This window comes from Musa acuminata, chromosome BXJ1-1 (assembly GCF_036884655.1).
Source record: "Musa acuminata AAA Group cultivar baxijiao chromosome BXJ1-1, Cavendish_Baxijiao_AAA, whole genome shotgun sequence".
In the NCBI taxonomy this organism is placed as follows: domain Eukaryota; kingdom Viridiplantae; phylum Streptophyta; class Magnoliopsida; order Zingiberales; family Musaceae; genus Musa; species Musa acuminata.
Genome location: NC_088327.1, coordinates 23,172,879 through 23,193,723, shown reverse-complemented (window position 1 = coordinate 23,193,723; position 20,845 = coordinate 23,172,879). Strand labels below are relative to the sequence as shown.

Below are 20,845 nucleotides of genomic sequence, written 5' to 3'. Positions count from 1 at the left end.
GTTGGGGCCTATAAATACCCCACCCTTTCAGCAATGACAGAGTAACCAAAAACCACCGAAATCCTGATCTTACTCTATGTTTTTTTTAGAGCTCAAAAGTGTTGTATGAGTTAAAAGTTATCCTTCCTCTTTTCTTCCAAGTTTTGATCTGTCAAGAGAGGAAAGAAAATCCTGTAAGGGTTGTCTCCTAAGCCCGTCAAAAGGAGTGAAACTGTAAAAGGGTGGTTGGCCTTCACCTATTGAAGGAAGGCCTCTAGTGGACGTCAGTGACCTCATCGGTGGAGGAAGCCAGAAGTGGATGTAGGTCAAGATTGATTGAACCACTCTAAATCTCGGTTTGCATTTACTTTGAGCATATTATCTTTACTGCAAACCTCCTCAATAGCTTACTGCCTTCTGCGTATTTACGATCGTGTTTCAAAGTTCAGTATTTTTCGAATCGGCATTTAGACGTAAATCAGTTTTATCATACGAACATTATATTTTAGTTTACGCTTACATTCTAATTTCCATCACAACTGCAAACGGCCTTCATAGACTTGCTTTAACTGCATCTTGCTTGATCATAAGTTAAAGTGATTTACGAATCGGCTTTTTTACCGAAATTGCTCTTATCGTACGAACGCAGTTTTAATCGTCGAAAGTTTTCCGCTGCACTAATTCACCCCCCCCCCCCCCTCTTAGTGCTCTTGATCCTAACAATTGGTATCAGAGCGGGGTTAACTCTCAAACGGATTAAAACCCAAGAGAGATGGCATACGCCGGAAACCAAGAGGGCCATTCTATTACACGTCCACCCATGTTCAATGGGACGGACTACACCTATTGGAAGACCCGAATGAGGATCTTCCTTATTTCAATGGATTTTGAACTTTGGAATCTTGTCGAAAATGGATTTTCGAAGTCTTCTCTTTCAATGATCGATTGGAATGAATTGGAGAAGAAGACTTTCGCTCTTAATACAAAGGCTATGAATGCCTTACTTTGTGCGCTTGATAAAAATGAGTTTAATCGTGTTTCGGTTTGTGAAACCACGTTTGATATTTGGCATACACTCGAAGTGACTCACGAAGGCACAAGTAGAGTGAAAGAGTCAAAAATCAATCTTTTGATACACTCTTTCGAACTTTTCCGAATGAAACCGAGCGAGACTATTGGCGCGTTGTACACCCGATTCACGGATGTCGTCAATGGTCTGAAAGGACTCGACAAAAGTTTTTCGGATTTTGAGCTAGTAAATAAGATTCTAAGATCCCTTCCTAAGAGTTGGGACCCTAAAGTCACTGTTATTCAAGAGGCTAAAGATTTAAACAACTTCCCTCTTGAAGAACTAATCGGGTCATTAATGACCTATGAAATGACATGCAAGGCTCATGAAGAGCAAGAAGACATTCTTCCAAAGAACAGGAAGGATATGACACTTAGAACTTTAGATGACCACTTGAGAGAAAACTCAAGTGATGAGGATTGTGATGATGACTTGGCACTTTTAACAAGGAAATTCAAAAAATTCATTAAGAGAAACAAGTTTAAAAATGACACAAAAAATAAACTTGAACCCAAAAAGGACCAAGTTATTTGCTACGAGTGTAAAAAGCCGGGACACTACAAAAGTGATTGTCCCCAAGCCAAGAAGAGAACATTAAAGAAGAAGGCGCTCAAAGCAACGTGGGATGACTCGAGCGCGTCCGAAGAAGAGGAGTCCAACACCGAGCAAGTTGTTCATTATGCTTTAATGGCCATCGGAGAGGAGGTAACAAATTTAATTGATGCAGATTTATCATTTGATGAGTTATTAAATGCCTTCCATGACTTATTTGATTAATGCAAGATTATTAGTAGAAAATACAAATTGCTAAAAAAGGAGCATGATAGTCTTACTTATAATTTCGATAAGTTAAAAACTAAATATCATGATAGTTTAGGTTCTTGTATAAAATGCCATGATTTAGAAACTATCCAAAAGGAAAACTTGCTACTTAAGGACACCTTGAAGAAATTCGAGGTCGGCAGCAAGTCTTTGAACATGATCCTACTGGACACAAAAGCAAGTGCAACTTTTGTTGCAAACATGGACACAAAACGCATTATTGTCCATTCAAGAAAATTAGTCCGAACAAATTAATTTGTGTTCCTAAAGGAACCATGATAAACTCTATGCAACATGATAAATGATGTAGATCAGTTTTTGAGGCACCCAAAAGTAAATGGGTACCTAAAAATTATCCTTTCTTGTAGAGACATACACCATCACAAGCTAGGAGCAAGAGATGGTACCTTGATAGTGGATGCTCAGGGCATATGACCGAAGATCCATCTCAATTCTCTAAGCTCACTAGCATAGACGAAGGCTATGTCACCTTCGGAGACAACAATAAGAGTAAAATAATTGGCAAATGAACCATAGGTAACAAAAACAACTTTTTTATTGAAGATGTTTTGTTAGTTGATGGTTTAAAACATAACCTCTTGAGTATTAGTCAATTGTGTGATAAAGGATATATCGTCAAATTCGAATCTAATGCTTGCATCATTGAAAAACCACATAAAAACACATCTATGATTGCATTAAAACAGAATAACGTATACACCATTAACATCAATGATCTTTGCAATGAAGTATGTTTCTCAGTTTTGAATGAGGATGCTTGGCTTTGGCATAGGAGATTAGGTCATGCTAACATGAAACTAATCACTCAAATATCATCCAAAGAACTTGTACGAGGAATTCCTCACATCAAGTTCATCAAAGATAATGTGTGTGATGCTTGTCAATTAGGAAAACAAATTAAGAGTAGTTTCAAATCTAAGAATCAAATATGCACATCTAGGCCCTTACAATTGATCCATATGGACTTGTTCGAACCAATCTCTACATCAAGCCTAGGAGGTAGCAAATACGCCTTCGTCATTGTAGATGACTATAGTAGATACACATGGACTTATTTCTTGAAACACAAAAATGAATGCTTTAGATATTTCACCAAGTTTTGTAAACTTGTTCAATATGAAAAGGGTTTTATGATTTCTTCAATTCGAAGTGATCACGGTGGTGAATTTCAAAACCATGATTTCCAAGAATTTTGTGAATCTAATGGATACAACCACAACTTCTCTACTCCAAGAAATCCTCAACAAAATGGAGTAGTAGAAAGAAAGAATAGAAATTTACAAGAAATGACAAGAACCATGTTGAATGAACATAGCTTACCCAAATATTTTTGGGCCGAAGCCGTAAACACTGCATGCTATATTTTGAATAAAGTTTTAGTAAGACCCTTACTCACCAAAACTCCCTATGAGTTGTGGAACAATAAAAAATCCAATGTTTCATATTTTAAAGTTTTTGGGTATAAGTGTTTTATCTTGAATGAAAAAGATGCCTTAGGAAAATTTGATGCTAAATCTGATGAAGGAATTTTTCTTGGTTATTCTTCGGTTTCTAAAGCTTTTCGTATCTTCAATAAAATGACTTTAATTATAGAAGAATCCATTCATGTTGTTTTCAATGAGATTTTCGAAATCAAGAAAAATGACTTTGATGATGATGTTAATTTCGATTCTTTGAATTTAAATGAAACCCCTTCTCCAACTAGCAACTTGGATGCATCCACTTCCGAAACATCCTTACCTGAGGATTAGAAGTATGTAGATGCTCATCCTAAGGAGCTAATCCTAGGAGACACATCTAAGGGGGTTCAAACACGTTCATCTCTTAAAAATTTTTGTGCTAACGTCGCTTTTCTCTCCCAAATTGAACCTAAATGTATTGACGAAGCCATGAAAGATGATTTATGGATTATCGCAATGCAAGATGAGTTAAATCAATTTGAGAGAAATGAGGTATGGAAGCTTGTTCCTAGGCCAAATGACCATTTAGTTATTGGTACTAAATGGGTCTTTAGAAACAAGCAAGATGAATATGGTATCGTGGTTAGAAACAAGGCTAGATTAGTGGCCAAAGGTTTCAACCAAGAAGAAGGTATCAATTACGAAGAAACCTTCGCTCCTGTGGCTAGATTAGAAGCCATAAGGATGCTCCTTGCCTATGCTAGTAATAATAATTTTAAGTTGTTTCAAATGGATGTTAAAAGCGCTTTTCTTAATGGCTTTATTTCTGAGGAAGTTTATGTTGAACAACCTCCCGGATTTGAAAATAATAGCCTCCCTAATCATGTATTTAAATTAACCAAAGCTCTCTATGGTTTAAAACAAGCCCCAAGGGCTTGGTATGATAGACTAAGTACTTTTCTTATTGAAAACAATTTCACAAAAGGCAAGGTCGATACTATATTATTTATCAAGAATTTTGAAAATAACTTTCTCATTGTTCAGATTTATGTTGATGATATTATCTTCGGTTCTACTAATGAATCTCTTTGTGAATCTTTTGCTAAAACCATGAGTCTCGAATTTGAAATGAGTTTGATGGGAGAATTAACATTTTTCTTAGGCTTACAAATTAAGCAACTAAGCAATGACATCTTTATTAGTCAAACTAAATATGCTTTAGATCTACTGAAAAGATTTAATATGGATAGCTCAAAAGCTATTAACACCCCTATGAGCACCTCCACTAAGTTAGAAGTTGATGAGAGTGGAGAAAGCTTCGATCAAAAAACTTATATGGGTATGATATGAAGTTTACTTTACCTCACTGCAACTAGACCAGATATCATGTTTAGTGTAGGACTTTGTGCTAGGTTTCAATCGAACCTTAAGATATCTCATTTTAAAGCGGTTAAAAAAATACTTAGATATCTTAAAGGTACCACAAATCTAGGATTATGGTATCCAAAATCCGAGAATTTTGAGTTAATTGCGTATGCTGATGCGGATTTTGCTAGGTGTAGACTAGATAGAAAAAGCACATCAGGAACATGTCAATTTTTGGGACATTCTCTTGTTTCCTGGTCATCTAAGAAACAAAATTCGGTTGCACTATCAACAATCGAAGCTGGGTATATTGCAGCTAGTGCATGCTGTGCACAAGTTATGTGGATGAAAAACACCTTAGAAGATTATAAAGTCTATCTTAAAAATATTCTCATTAAATGTGATAACACGAGTGTAATATGTTTAACAAAGAATCTCATTCAACACTCAAGAACAAAACATATTGATATTAGACATCACTTTATACGAGATCATGTTACTAATCATGATGTAATCATAGAGTTCATAAATACTAAGAATCAACTAGCTGATATTTTTACAAAACCTCTAAGTGAAGAACAATTTGATTTCATAAGAAGAGAATTAGAAATGTTGATGTGTCCGAATGCATAAACTTGTTAAAATTTTATTCGGACTTTATTGATTGAATGATCAAATCACTTAATTGCTATTACATGCCTAAAATAATATGTTGGAAATTAATACAAAATTTCCATAACAATGAGCATGTCTTCATAGATTGCATGAAAGTGTTAAATTAAATTTTCAGTTCCAATCGGATTTCATAAATACATTATTCTCTTTCGGACTTTGATTCACATCATTGATTTTTGACAAATAGAATCATCTAGCAAATGCATATCTTTTAGACTTATCATGTAAAAAATATTCCCTTTGAGAAATAGATTTGATGATTCTTATAAAATGAAGATATTTTTATGTGCAAGGATTTGATTCACATAAATATCCTGATCCTTGTAAAGCATGCCTTAATACCCTATCGATTTGAACTACACAAATGGCCTTCCTCCTTCATGCAAAAAGATAATAACAAATAAAAAGGAAGAAGTTTTCACTCTATGTAAATAATCTCCCTGTCATGTTTTTCTTGAGATGTTTGTATAATTTATATCCTATCACTCTATGTAGATAAATGACATGAACCTACTTATGGCATCGCACGTATATTTAAAAGTTGTTTATATCGTTCTCCTTTTTGTTGATGACAAAGGGGGAGAAATATATGAATTGATGTCATATTATGTTGAAAAAAGCAAATATATGAATTGATGCCATATTATGTTGAAAAAAAAACAGATATATGAATTGATGCTATGATTATGCCATGCTTGCATCATCGAAAATATATGAATTAATGATAACTATGATTGCCATATTAGCAATATGCCATGTTTGCATCATGCTAAGATATCAAGAACTTGCATCGTAGTTCTACGTGTTGATATCTTACCATGTGATGAAATGCTATGATTGCTAAAATACTTGAAATATGTGCATCATGTTAAGATATCAAAATCTTAATTCGAAATTTTACATATTGATATCTTACCATATAATGAAATGCTATGATTGTTAAAATACTTGAAATGTGTGCGTCATGTTAAGATATCAAAATCTTAATTCGAAATTTTACATGTTGATATCTTACCATATGATGAATTGTTATCATTATCATCATTCACATTTGAAATTTGAAAATGGATGTCGAGCCTTGACATCATACATCATTTTCAGAGAGATACATCATGATGGGAGTATTGATAAGGTTAAATGATTTTAACTTATCAATATGTCTCTTGAATTCAAAGGCTTTGAATTCAAGAATGACTTATCTCAATTATGGCATATAGATAGGAGGAGTTAAGGTCAACTCCGTTATCAATTGATTATCATCATCAAAAAGGGGGAGATTGTTGTATCTCGGATTTTGATGATGAAGTCAATTATCATTTGTTATATAATCCATATGTTGAGATAAGTGTGTAGGATTAACTACGATGAAAGTAAGACATGCAGCAGGAGTTGAGTCGGAGTCAAGACTATGATCACGTTGGGAGTTCGAGAGTTCGACGGAAGTCCGAACGGTCGTCGGAGGTTCTGCGGGAACAAATCCGAAAAGTCCATGAGCTTGCTAAAGAAGCTCGTCGGAACTCGCTAAGTGGATCGTCGCAAGTCCAGGAGTTTGCCGAGAGTCCGTCGGAGTATCGCCGGAGGTCCGTCGGATGTTCGCCGGAAGTTCGCCGGAAGCTCGCCGGAAGAAGCGATTGACGCACCGGAAGCAAGCTGTAGTAAATGTCTTAAAAAATTCGTAGTTAGCACGATGATTAAGTTAGAAATGGGAGGTGATCCCATTAACTTAATCTTGGGACAATTGGGCCCTTGATAGACCCAAATTGGGTCGAATAGATCAGCCCATTCGGACCCAGATTTCTTGGCCAGAGATGGCACCGCCTGGGTCGGCGGTGGCACCGCCCAAGGCTCAGTCTTCGAGCTCTGGCTGGGCGGTGCAACCGCCTCTGACAGAGGTGCAACCGCCTGAGCTCGGTCTCCGAGCTCTGGCAGGAGGTGCAACCGCCCCTGACAGGAGGTGCAACCGCCCAGAGGCTTAGTCTTCGAGCTTTGCCAGGCGGTGCAACCACCCCAATCAAGCGGTGCAACCGCCCCAATCAAGCGGTGCAACCGCCAGACCTAAGAATTCCAAGAATTGATAGTTTTGAGCTCGGAATTCAAACTGGATTGGGGCCTATAAATACCCCACCTTTTCAACAATGACAGAGTAACCAAAAACCACCGAAATCCTGATCTTACTCTGTGTTTTTTTTAGAGCTCAAAAGTGTTGTATGAGTTAAAAGTTCTCCTTCCTCTTTTCTTCCAAGTTTTGATATGTCAAGAGAGGAAAGAAAATTCTGTAAGGGTTGTCTCCTAAGCCTGTCAAAAGGAGTGAAACTGTAAAAGGGTGGTTGGCCTTCGCCTATTGAAGGAAGGCCTCTAGTGGACGTCGGTGACCTCATCGGTGGAGGAAGCCAAAAGTGGATGTAGGTCAAGATTGACCAAACCACTCTAAATCTCGGTTTGCATTTACTTTAAGCATATTATCTTTACTGCAAACCTCCTCAATAGCTTACTGCCTTCTGCGCATTTACGATCGTGTTTCAAAGTTCAGTATTTTTCGAATCGGCGTTTAGACGCAAATCAGTTTTATCGTACGAACATCATATTTTAGTTTACGCTTACATTCTAATTTCCATCACAACTGCAAACGGCCTTCGTAGACTTGCTTTAACTGCATCTTTCTTGATCACAAGTTAAAGTGATTTACGAATCGACTTTTCTACCGAAATCGCTCTTATCATACGAATGCAGTTTAAATCGTCGAAAGTTTTCCGCTGCACTAATTCACCCCCTCCCCCTCCCTCTTAGTGCTCTTGATCCTAACAGAATTTTCACATTGATATCCTTCATGGAATGATTTCTTTGCATTATTGTCTTGTATGCATCATGTGATGATTGAAATATTGATTGGTGCAAAGTTGATATAAAAGTCTAAATCATTGGTTCCTCTCCTTGTTTTTGACATTGACAAAGGGGGAGAAAGTTATTGCTAGCTTGCACACTTGAATGAAGAATTTGCTAGCTCGATCATTGTAATGAAGAAATTTGCTATATCAAACATCATAAATATTGTTACTTGCAAAGAAAAGCAAAGTGCAATCTTGCACAAAAATTCAAGTGTTGAATTGCCATGATTGAACTTAAGAATCTTGCCATGATCGAAATTTCAACCATTACAGTCGAAGCTGTTGTGATTATTGTTTGCAATTCCTAATATCACATATGGAAAAAAGTTTAAATTGACATGATAATTCCAGTAGAAACATTTAAGTCATGAAATGCTTATTATAACATCACGACAATCATCATGATGATTAGCTTGTTAGCAAATTGCTTCATGGTTCATGCTACATGGATATTTCACCTGCAAAAACTTATAAATTGTTATTTGTGATGCTTTAGTCATATGTTGAGGCTTATCTTTCTTTTATTTTATGATCAAGGCACATTTTTTCTTTTGTTCATTAGGGACAAAGAGGCTCAGAGGATTGATTCTTCACTTATTGGAATTTAAGAATCATGTTCATTCATCTTTTTTTTAAAACTATTATATTAGTCCTTTACTAGAAAATATATTTAGGGGTATCCTCAAATTTTATTATTGAATAGTCTATTTGTTTACTTACTGTTAGGATCGGAGCGACACTAAGAGGGGGGGGGTGAATTAGTGCAGCGGATTAAAACTTCGGTTTTGAAGAAATCTTTCGTACGATGAAAAGTAATATCAATGGAAACCGATTTTAGAAACTTGATAACTTAGAAACGTATGGAAGCGTAGTAACTAAGTAGAGAAGTTTGCAGTATGTAAATGGCAAGAGTAGGATGCAAACCAGATAACGCAGCAGCTTTTAAAGTGGTTCGGTCAAAATGACCTACGTCCACTTGGGAAGCCTTCTTTGAAGAGGCTTCCAACTTCCACTAGCAAATTTCTTGTAGGGGAAGGACTAATACCCTTCTTACAACATTTACAAGTGGTTCACACTCTTACAATTCTTTTCAACAAGATGGGAGGAGGTGAACACTTAAGCAATATGAAAAATAAGGCTTGCAAAGACTATTCTAAAGCTCTCAACTCAAACTATTGCTTTTCAAAAGGTTGTCATCTCAGCTGAGATTTGAGGGGTATTTATAGGCCTCAAGAGGATTCAAATTTGGGCTCCAAAATTTGAATTCTCTTTGGTTTCCGAGGCCGGCGGTGCCACCGCCCAGTCAAGCGGTGCCACTGCCCAATCTAGGCGGTGCCACCGCCTAGCCCAATTCAGCTCACTGGTTGGGCTCCAAACTTGGCCCAAACCAGTCCGAACTCGGGCCCAATTGGCCCCTACTTGGGTTATAGGATTAACACCTAATCCTAACCCTAATTAGCGTGCTAACTATGAATTTAAAGACATTTTCTAAGCTATTACAAAGTCCGTAAGTCAAGACTTCTTCCGGCGAGCTTCCGGCGAACTTCCGACGGTCTTCCGATAAACTCTCGAAAACCATTCTACGGACTCCCGGTAAGCTCCTAGACTTCACGATTTGATCTTGGCGAGTTCCAACGAGCTTCTTCGGCCAACTCCGATCTTTCTCGGCGAGCTCCGCGAACTTCCAACGAACCTTCCGGTAAGCTTCCGAAAAACCCTTCGGTAAGCTCCCTACTTATTCTTGGCTAGTTCCGGCAGCATTCCCGACGAACCTTCGGACTTCCGTCGAACTCTCGAACTCGCAACGAATCCTTCGTGCTTGACTCCGACACTTTGTTTTGCTTTATGTCTTCGTCGTTATCGTAGTTAATCCTGCACACACAAGCAAAAATTCTACTCCGATCTAGACAATTATTACAACGCGAATTGACATTCTGTTGCCCGGCACGTTATTGGTTGGCGCTTCGTCCGATTCTTCAGCGCATCGTCCTCTCTTGCGGCTTGTTGCCCAATCGACGGTTGACCTCCGCAACCCCGATATCCTTGGCGCAATTCCGCTCACCTTGGCCCAATGCCCGACGTCCGACACCCAATATCGTGACGTGATCTCTTCCGTCGCAACGTCAATTCCTCCTGCATTAACTGTCTAATCCTGATCGAGTGGACCTGTATTACTCAAAATGCAATTTAAATTATAAACACATATCAAGTGGTTTCATCATCAAAATACGAGATTTAACAATCTCCCCCTTTTTGATGATGACAACCACTTGATGACGGAGTTAACCTTAACTCCCGGAGTTTAAACAAACTCCCCCTATCAATATGCCATATTGATAGAACCTTGAATTCAAACAGAATTCAAGTCATTGCAATATTTATCATGAATACTTGCAACACATCACATGTCATGTCATCAACATACTTCTCCCCCTTTGTCATCAACAAAAAGGAGAAGTATCACAATCAAGTGTTTGTTATATGGGTTCATCTCATTGCATGAAAAACATAATATTAAATTTTTATTATCATGCAATCTAGCAATTTTACAATGTTTTAGAACTTGCAAGCTAGCAATTTAGAGATGTTCAAGAAAGCAACTCTTGCTTCTTGAAATATGCAAGTTTTATAAGCTAGCAAATTCAAATATATACAAGTTGGCATATTTGCTTTTCTTGAGATAGGCACGATAGCACATTTTTGCATTTTCTTGATGTTTCAAGCTAGCAATTCTCGGTGATGTTCAAGATAGCAATTTCTTCTCTTTTGAGAAGTGCAATTTTTGTTTTTTTCTTGAATTGTGCTAGCAATCTATCTCCCCCTTTGTCATTGTCAAAAAGAAGGAAAAAACCCTTTACATCAATTTCTAAATCATGACAAAGGTAAGTAATCATTATTCTTTGTGCATCATTATAGTTTCAATGCACAAATTCATTAACATTACATTTCAATTTTTTTTTTTTATGCACGATACCAAATCATCATTATGAGCATATTAAACATGATATTCAAGCATTCATGATATATCATTTTGGCAACATGATCATAGCTATTCAAATGATGGTATCTAAATGTCAAAATTCATTATATCCTATCATGCATGATCATTGACTTCTCATTTGTATTTCATGCATTATTTCATTTCATCTCATAAGGAATATCAAGAAGAGTTATTGGGTGATGAGATAAATATTTTATGAATACATGGAATTGTATAAAAATCATATCATAAGTGTTTCATGTATTCATATTATCACATGAAGCATACAAGACAATAATGCAAAGAAATCATGTCATAAAGGATATCAATGTGAAAATTCAGCAAAGATCACATGATACAATCGCAAAGCATGATATAATTATGCGATATATCATGAGATGATAATTTATCATATTAATGAAAGATATCAATTGTTAAACATGATATGATAATAGTCTCAAAAATTTCAATTTGTGATACATGTGATACATTGCGATACACTAAAAACTTTAATGCGATGCTTTTAAGGATATCAACCTATTTTTGATACAAAGCATGGCAAGAGCAATTATATTGCAAGTTTTCTAAGTTTTGCATTTTTTGCTTCTTTCGAAATGGCAATTCTTTGCTTCTCTTTATATTGCAAGATTTGTAATTCATTGGTAGTGTACATGATAGCAAGTTCTTTCAATGAAATGATCGAGCTAGCAAATTTTTCTTCCTTTGAAATATGCAGGCTAGTAAACTAACTTCCCCTTTATCATTATCGAAAAGAAGGGAGAACTCAATGGCTAAAAATTTCAACCATTCAACAAGCCAAATATGCAAAGAATTCATGAAAGATATCAATAAGGATCAATTCGTGAATACTAAAGATATGATTCATGGTTCATTAAAATTCTTCTTAACAAGTTCACGATCAAGATTCATATAATTCATAATAAAACAAATTGATGTACAATCATCACATAAGGCATACAAGGCAAAGAAATCTTGTTATTTCTATATTATGAAATATATGATATCAAGGCTCATGATTCATTTGAAAAGATATAGCACAAAGAGCAACGTGAAACATTCTTATCAATATCACATTTTAAAATATTCCAAGTATCAAGTGTTTAGAGATAAAAAGTTCAATACATTGTATGAAAAAAATATAATATCAAGTTTTATCATCATGTAATGTAGCAATTAAAGATTTGCAAGTTTAGCATTTTCTTTTTAAGTGATTCTTTTAACACATCAAAAAAAAAACCTCATTCATAATTCAAGTGATTTACAAGATATCATAAATGAATTTATTACTTGTATTTCATTAAAATCGAGAACTCAAGAGATAGAAAATGATTGAAGCATTTAACATGATTGAAGCATGATTCATATTTAAAATGTATCTTATGTCGTAAATATGAATCAAGCATTTGTCAAATCTGAAATCATCCTCAAAATTACATTCAATAAATTCATATATGACAAGCATAGATTTATTGAAAAATCAATAAGATAGAGGATTACATTTCATTTTTATAAATTTTTATTCATGTGATTTGCTTCTTATGAGCATGCCTTTGCTTTTTTTTAAAAAAATGTTAACATTCAAGATAGAAATGTAAATTTCGTAAAATAAATTATCAAGCATGATTCCATGATAACATCCTTTTAATATCTTAATATTCATTATCAACTATGATTTCAAAAAGTATGTTCAAGAGAAATCATTAAGACCAAATGCATGATACACTCATTTGTTTTCAAAATATTCATAATGTTTATTTTCATAAGATTCACAAGATTGGTAAACTAAATTCATTAATCTCAATAGGATATAAAATTCATTTCCATTTCATACAATTGATTTCATGTGAGGGTGTTCAAGTCTTTTTGTGAAAACATGTATCATCATTTAAAATCAAAACATAAGTTTTGTCATAAAGCCATCAAGACCAAACACATCAAAAATAAAACATCATGATATCACATCTATCATCAAAAGACTATCAAGAAATTCATACATATATGTACATGCACTATGTCATCTTAATATGTCATGAGAATGTCATCTTAATTCGTCATAAAAATGATTAAACCAAAAACATGTTAATCCAAAATGAGAGTATCAAATCAACATTTACTTCAAAAACTCATGCATGACATAAAATCATCAAAATACACATGCATGGATTAATCCTAAGCATTATCACATATCATATAACTATCATCCATAATGTTGCATACATCATTCAACATTTCAAAAACATAACATGCATGAAACCTTAGCAATATACTTTTCATGATCAAATTTTTTTAATTTTTCAAAGATACTAAAAAGAAAAACATGATATAATTTTTGAAAAATAATTTTTTATTTCCTATTCTAAAGTAAGCACTCATGAATGACTTCAAGTAATTTCAAAATAAATCAAGAGAGTTGAGTTACTTACCTTGTAGTCGAAGCTCGTCAAAGCCTAATTCGCCGTTTCACCTTTGGAAGTTTTTGATTCATCCTTGGTTACCTTCCTCTTCTTTGGCATCTTCCTCCGTTCAAGTTCATTGTTTATTTTAGATTTTTGTTTAATAAACTTATTAAGATTTAGTGTTCGAAGTTCAAGTTCATCATTGTCCTCATCACTTGAGTCATCGCTCAAGTGGTATTCATTTGTCCGGAGTTCCAAATCCTTCCTATTCTTTGGAAGGTGGTTCAAGTGTTCATTGTGTTCATCATGTGCATTGTGCACCATTTCATATGTCATCAATGAGCCGATAAGTTCTTCAAGTGGAAAAATATTTAAATCTTTTGTTTCTTGTATTGCCGTTACTTTTGATTCCCAAGCTTTAGAAAGTGATCGTAAAACTTTACTAACAAGTTCAAAATTCGAGAAACATTTGCCAAGAGCTTGTAAACCATTGACGACATCCGTAAAACGGGTGTACATGTCAACAATGGTTTCGCTCGGCTTCATTCGAAAAAGCTCAAAATCATGCAATAAAATGTTAACTTTCGAGTCTTTGACTCTACTAGTTCCCTCGTTCGTGATTTCAAGTGTTCGCCAAATATCAAAAGCCGTTTCGCACGTAGAAATCCGATTGAACTCATTTTTGTCCAAAGCGCAAAATAAGGCATTCATAGCCTTTGCGTTTAAAGAAAAATACTTCTTCTCCAAATCCGACCATTCGTTCATCGGTTTAGAGGGAAGTTGAAAACCGTTTCCAACGATATTCCATAAATCCAAATTCATAGAAATCAAGAAAACTCTCATTCGAGTTTTTCAATAAGTGTAGTCCAATCCGTTAAACAACGGTGGACGAAAAACCGATAAGCCCTCTTGAAAGCCATGAATAGCCATTTCTCTCGGGTGTAAATCCGAAATGAGAAATACAGGGCTCTGATACCAATTGTTAGGATCGGAGCGGCACTAAGAGGGGGGGGGTGAATTAGTGCAATGGATTAAAACTTCGGTTTTGAAGAAATCTTTCGTACGATGAAAAGCAATATCAATGGAAACCGATTTTAGAAGCTTGATAACTTAGAAACGTATGGAAGCGTAGTAACTAAGTAGAGAAGTTTGCAGTATGTAAATGGCAAGAGTAGGATGCAAACCAGATAACGCAGCAGCTTTTAAAGTGGTTCGGTCAAAATGACCTACATCCACTTGTGAAGCCTTCTTTGAAGAGGCTTCCAACTTCCACTAGCAAATTTCTTGTAGGGGAAGGACTAATACCCCTCTTACAACCTTTACAAGTGGTTCACACTCTTACAATTCTTTTCAACAAGATGGGAGGAGGTGAACACTTAAGCAATATGAAAAACAAGGCTTGCAAAGACTTATTCTAAAGCTCTCAACTCAAACTATTGCTTTTCAAAAGGTTGTCATCTCAGCTGAGATTTGAGGGGTATTTATAGGCCTCAAGAGGATTCAAATTTGGGCTCCAAAATTTGAATTCTCTTTGGTTTCCGAGGCCGGCGATGCCACCGCCTAGTCAGGCGATGCCACCGCCTAGTCAAGCGGTGCCACCGCCCAATCTAGGCGGTGCCACCGCCTAGCCCAATTTAGCTCACTGGTTGGGCTCCAAACTTGGCCCAAACCAGTCCGAACTCGGGCCCAATTGGCCCCTACTTGGGTTATAGGATTAACACTTAATCCTAACCCTAATTAACGTGCTAACTATGAATTTAAAGACATTTTCTAAGCTATTACAAAGTCCGTAAGTCAAGACTTCTTCCGGCGAGCTTCTAGCGAACTTCCGATAAACTCTCGGAAACCATTCTGCGGACTCCCGGCAAGCTCCTAGACTTCACGATTTGATCTTGGCGAGTTCCAACGAGCTTCTTCGGCCAACTCCGATCTTTCTCGGTGAGCTCCGCGAATTGACACTTTGTTTTGCTTTATGTCTTCGTCGTTATCGTAGTTAATCCTGCACACACAAGCAAAAACTCTACTCCGATCTAGACAATTATTACAATGCGAATTGACATTCTGTTGCCCGGCACGTCATTGGTTGGCACTTCGTCCGATTCTTCAGTGCATCGTCCTCTCTTGCGGCTTGTTGCCCAATCGGCGGTTGACCTCCGCAACCCCGATATCCTTGACGCAATTCTGCTCTCTTGGCCCGATGCCCGACGTCCGAAGCGTTCAGCCATCCAATATCCTGACGTGATCTCTTCCGGCGCAACGTCAATTCCTCCTGCGTTAACTGTCTAATCCTGATCGAGTAGACCTGCATCACTCAAAATGCAGTTTAAATTATAAACAAATATCAAGTGGTTTCATCATCAAAATATGAGATTCAACAGTTACTTCTCATTCTTGTTTAACTTATGGCTTGCCCCTCAACATTCTATAATATTTCTTGCGAACTATTGGCAATTACTCTATAGGAATTGTGACTTCTGTTACTCTCTGTTATATTTATGTAAGAAGGAAAAAAGAGACATTAACTAATTCTTGAATTGCATTCTAGATATTCATTTGTCACCAGAGCATTCATCAATAATAATTTTACACATCTCAATTCCTTTAGCTTTTGCTTTTTCTTGTTTATTTGTGTGCTTTCACTTTGCACTTTTCTGTAAAAATATATTACAAACTAATATTTAGCTCATTTTTCCATCATTTTAAAACTAAAGAATTATCATACTAAGAATGTAGGTTTGTCCAAAGAAAGCCTACCTCGTTGGAGTTGAATATAAAGGCACTAAAGATAATACTTTTTCTGTTGATTAATCACTTGAATAATTTGCACAATTAGCTTATACTGCTCCACTTATCAAAAACATGGTTTTTAATTTCGATGTGTACTGCCCGGTATAGGCAGTACGTATTGGTCCAAGAGCCTCTCGACGCGCGGACTGCCTGCTATCAGTCGGTGCCAAATTTTTGGCCCCGTATCGCCTGATACAGGGTTGTATTGGGCAGTAACAGTCGAAATTTCAACCATTACAGTAAAATTTCAAAGAAAGCCTACCAACTTTTAGTACCAACTTTTACTATCAAGATTCACGATTAAAACTGCGTTCGTATGTTGAAATCTGATTTCGACGTAATGGTCGTTTCGTGCAGATAATAACTTTGAAAGCTTATGGAAACGTATTTGAAGTAAAGTAAGGAAAACAATTTGCAGTTAAGATAAATAGCACAAAGGAAATGCAAACCAGATTTTAGAGTGGTTCGGTCAAACGTAACCTACATCCACTTTCGGCTTCCTCCTCCGACAAGGTCACCGGTGTCTACTAGAGGCCTTCCTTCAATAAGCGAAGGCCAACCACATTTTACACCTTTTCTCCTTTTGACGGGCTTAGGAGACAACCCTTACAGATTTTCACTCCTATCTTGAATGATCAAAACTTAGAATAAGAGAGGGAGAAGAACTTCTAGCATTTTACAACACTTTTAAGCTCTCAAATTCTCAGAATAAATGTAAGCTTTCGGTTACCCTTTCATGCAGAAAGGGTGGGGTTTATATAGGCCCCAATCAGTTTGAATTTAGAGCTGAAAAGTGTCATCTCTCGGTTTTTCGGGGTCCTGGCAGTACTACCGCTATAACTGGGCGGTACTACTGCTTGTCATCTGTCACTATCCTTTTGATGTCATATCAATTCAATAAGAAGCTAACCATAACTCTCGATTTCCTAAGCATCACCTGTGTTTATATCAGTTCCTAAAAAAACTCAAAATGACATTACAGTTTATTAGTAAAAAAAACACAGATTGTACTTACATTAATAAGAAAAATTGTTAATACTTAAGACACTTCAAATTGTTCAGGTATTCAAAAATAAGATCTATCATGGGCCTTGTATATTTATGTTCTTTTGGTATCCTTTTTTGTGCATAAATTCATCATTTTGCTCGATTTGAATTGGACAGGCATTAGTCCAAGCTAGGTATAACCGAATTTAGTTTGCTTGAAGTTTTCTGTATTATATAAATGACAGTGCTCATGGTCATTAAAATGTTATCTAAAAGCTATGTCTTTATTTACTACTCAGTCATGGATTTGTTTTAATAGCATAGGATGTACCGATGTAGCAGTTGGTGTATATCACCATATTGATGGGCCAGTCATTTTTTCAAAGGGAAGTATAAGTTCACATTTACAGGAAAACATGGGAATTAATTGTAATGGATTGAAGAGTACATAACTATGATAGACTATTTGCCTTCGAAAAAGTCAAGACATTTGACTTAAAACAAGGACACTCTTTGGGATTAATCTTCAATTGAGGCCCTCCTAAGATCAGTTAGAATATGGTAATTAGCCTTTCTTGAATGTTGAGTTTCACACAATGATTAAACATGGCAACTGCCTAGCAATCCCCAAGTACAGATGATTACATACTTAAACTAGTTGAAAGAAAATATGGCTTCATGACATGACTAGTTTAATGCAAATATGGCTTTACATATTTAGAATGATTGCCATTAGACAAAGCATGGAAAAGGACTCTAACAAAAAGTAGAGGTCTCTTGGATTCAGTTAAAATTCGATTTTAGTCTATAAGCTTGAAAAAAGATTGGGGTGCTAGGACATAGGGTTCTATATTCGTGAAGGATATTGACTGCTTGTCTTTCCTTTTCTACAGCGAATTTTATGCCACGTCCAAATTTTTGCACTCTGTAGATGGTTGGTAGTTACCGTTCCTGTTGAGTATTATGAATTTTCTAGGGGCATAGAATGGAGTATTCCATACATTCATCTCCCATGGGAATCGAGCTCCAGCAATTCATTTATTGAAAATTCAACGTTTACACTTGGGGCTTACTTTGAAATATGGGAAAGAAGCAAGTTGAGAACTTTTAAATCCCCATTGACTACAAACCAAATCCTGGGAGTGGACCCTTCTGTACATGGAAAGCCACTTATGCCAGGGGAATACATGTCATTTCTTGAGGTCAGATTTTCCTGTCTTCACATATTTTCGCTAATGTCTGTAGTAACTTGTATTCCAATTGAATCATTTTTTGATTGTATGCTTGCAGAATCAGAACTTTAATCCTGAAGCTGAATTCATTATGATTTCACGAAATTCAGATAGGTAGGTCAAACAGAGGCAAGGCATATTTTGTGTTTTTTTCCTTATGTCCTGCTTAAATCAAGATTGTCCTGCTAACTGTTGAGAAAAATAATTAAGTTCCACCCTGTGATTTTTTAAAAAAAATTAGACAAATGAGTTTACCGGTATATTTTTACTGAATATGTAATCATACCAAATTTAGTATGTAAAGAACTCAAGCAGATTTTATCGCAACAGGTGGAAGCATTTTGGTAGAAACATGTTCTGGTTAGCTATATTTGGTGGTGGGCTGACCTTTGCTCCATGTGGCAATTCTTTGCCTTTTGAAATTGAGGAGGGATTCAGAAAAGCAAGAAGAGTATGGAGCTCTGGTGTTCCCAAGGTTCGAATTAATTTTGGTTATGCTTGCATTACCATGTATATGCCAGGCATCTGCTGCTTTAATTAAAGGTAACTGCAGCTAAACATAAATTCCTTTTTCATCTTAATCAAGCGTAGCAAAGATATTGGTAGAGATGTGCTTATTTTCGGTAGAGAAATTGATTATAATTTACTGGAGATTGATCAATTTTCCTGTCATATTTTAACTTAATCCACATAACAACTATGCCTCAGCTAACATCACTTTTAATTTGTATAACATTCTTCAAAAGTCGAGATCGTTCTGATATTTGAATCACTTCTAATTGACTTTCTTCTTCTCTTGTCGAAACAAGGGAAAACATCTACAGCTATTGTTGTTGGAGATGTACTCCTGAGTATCTCCACATCTTTCCTTATCTCCTTGCTGATGTTCCTCTCAATTGGCATCACAATGGCTAAGCTTCTGCAGTACAAAGAAGTTCATCAAGAGGGGCAAGAGTTCCATTGGTATCAAGAGTTTATCCGTGTAACTCTTGGTCCCAGGAAAAGAGGCCAATGGACTTGGACAGATCAACATAAATCAATTAATCAAACAAAACTAGGTCCATTATTCGAAGACCTCAGAGGGCCACCAAAGTTCATGTTGACACAAATTTCTAGTGAGGGGAATCAAGCAAAACATGAAGACCAAGACCGAATCATTGCTTCTGAAGATGAGACTGAAGATGCAGAAGCCCCGTTTATCCAGAAACTCTTTGGCATCCTCCGAATTTACTATACACTTCTGGAATCAATTAAACGTGTCTCTCTTGGAATTTTGGCTGGTGCTTATTCATCAAATAGGCCTTCTAGGATTCCAACCCTCATTATTTTGTCCATCACCTCTTTCCAACTTTTTTTCCTTGTCTTGAAAAAGCCCTTTATTAAAAAGAAGGTGCAGTTTGTTGAGATTATCTCAGTAGCTGGTGAAGTGGGTTTATATGGGGCTTGCCTTGCTCTACTGGAGAAGGATTTCTCTAGTGCTAATGAGAGGAGAATAGGGTTTTTCATGCTGGCAATGTTCATCATCATGTTTACTGCACAACTGGTCAACGAATGGTATGTCTTATATCGCCAAGTTATTTGACTGAGCGCAACTAGGAACTCATTCTCTTAAGGATTAAAAAGAGCTCTTGGTAGACTTTTACTAATCGTGCTACCCACAAGGCTGTCAACAAATCTGAACAACCAGTTATCCTCCAGAAATGGAGAAGGAGACAGTGGAATTACAGTTACTCCCATCGGTCAAGTCCAAAGAACTTCAGGTACAAGTGAAGGGTCGTGGCTGAGACAACTAAGAGAGGATGCAAAGACTAGCTTCAGTAGAGAAGATGCAGGAGCTCCTAATGACCCTTCTCATTTGATAGTTTGTCTAATCTGACATGTTTTCTATAGGAAATATTGTTTCATTAAAAGCATCAGAAGATAATCTTGTACTGTCTATCTGAATCCGGTACAATGTATAGTTGAAGGGAATGAAAACTACAAACCAAATGCATATTCATTTTGTATTAAGAGTGTAATTTTTTATGTATATGCTTGTGATCTCGGTTTAAATAGTTTAATTTTTTATGAACCCAAGAATGATGGGGTTATAATAATAGAATTTAATTTGGCTAGATGATATCTGATTGGTGGATGAGGATTGGTTCTTTAGCACGGTACAGAATGTATCAAATTTTAGAAATAGCCAAAAGAAATGATTTGATTATCTTATTTGTTGAATTGAGA

General features: G+C 36.2%; 1 pseudogene; it reads left to right on the top strand.

The window, feature by feature from the left end:
• Window positions 1–20,625, top strand: part of LOC135679469 (uncharacterized) — a 69,375-nt pseudogene extending 48,750 nt beyond the window's left edge.
• Window positions 20,626–20,845: the final 220 nt, after the last annotated feature.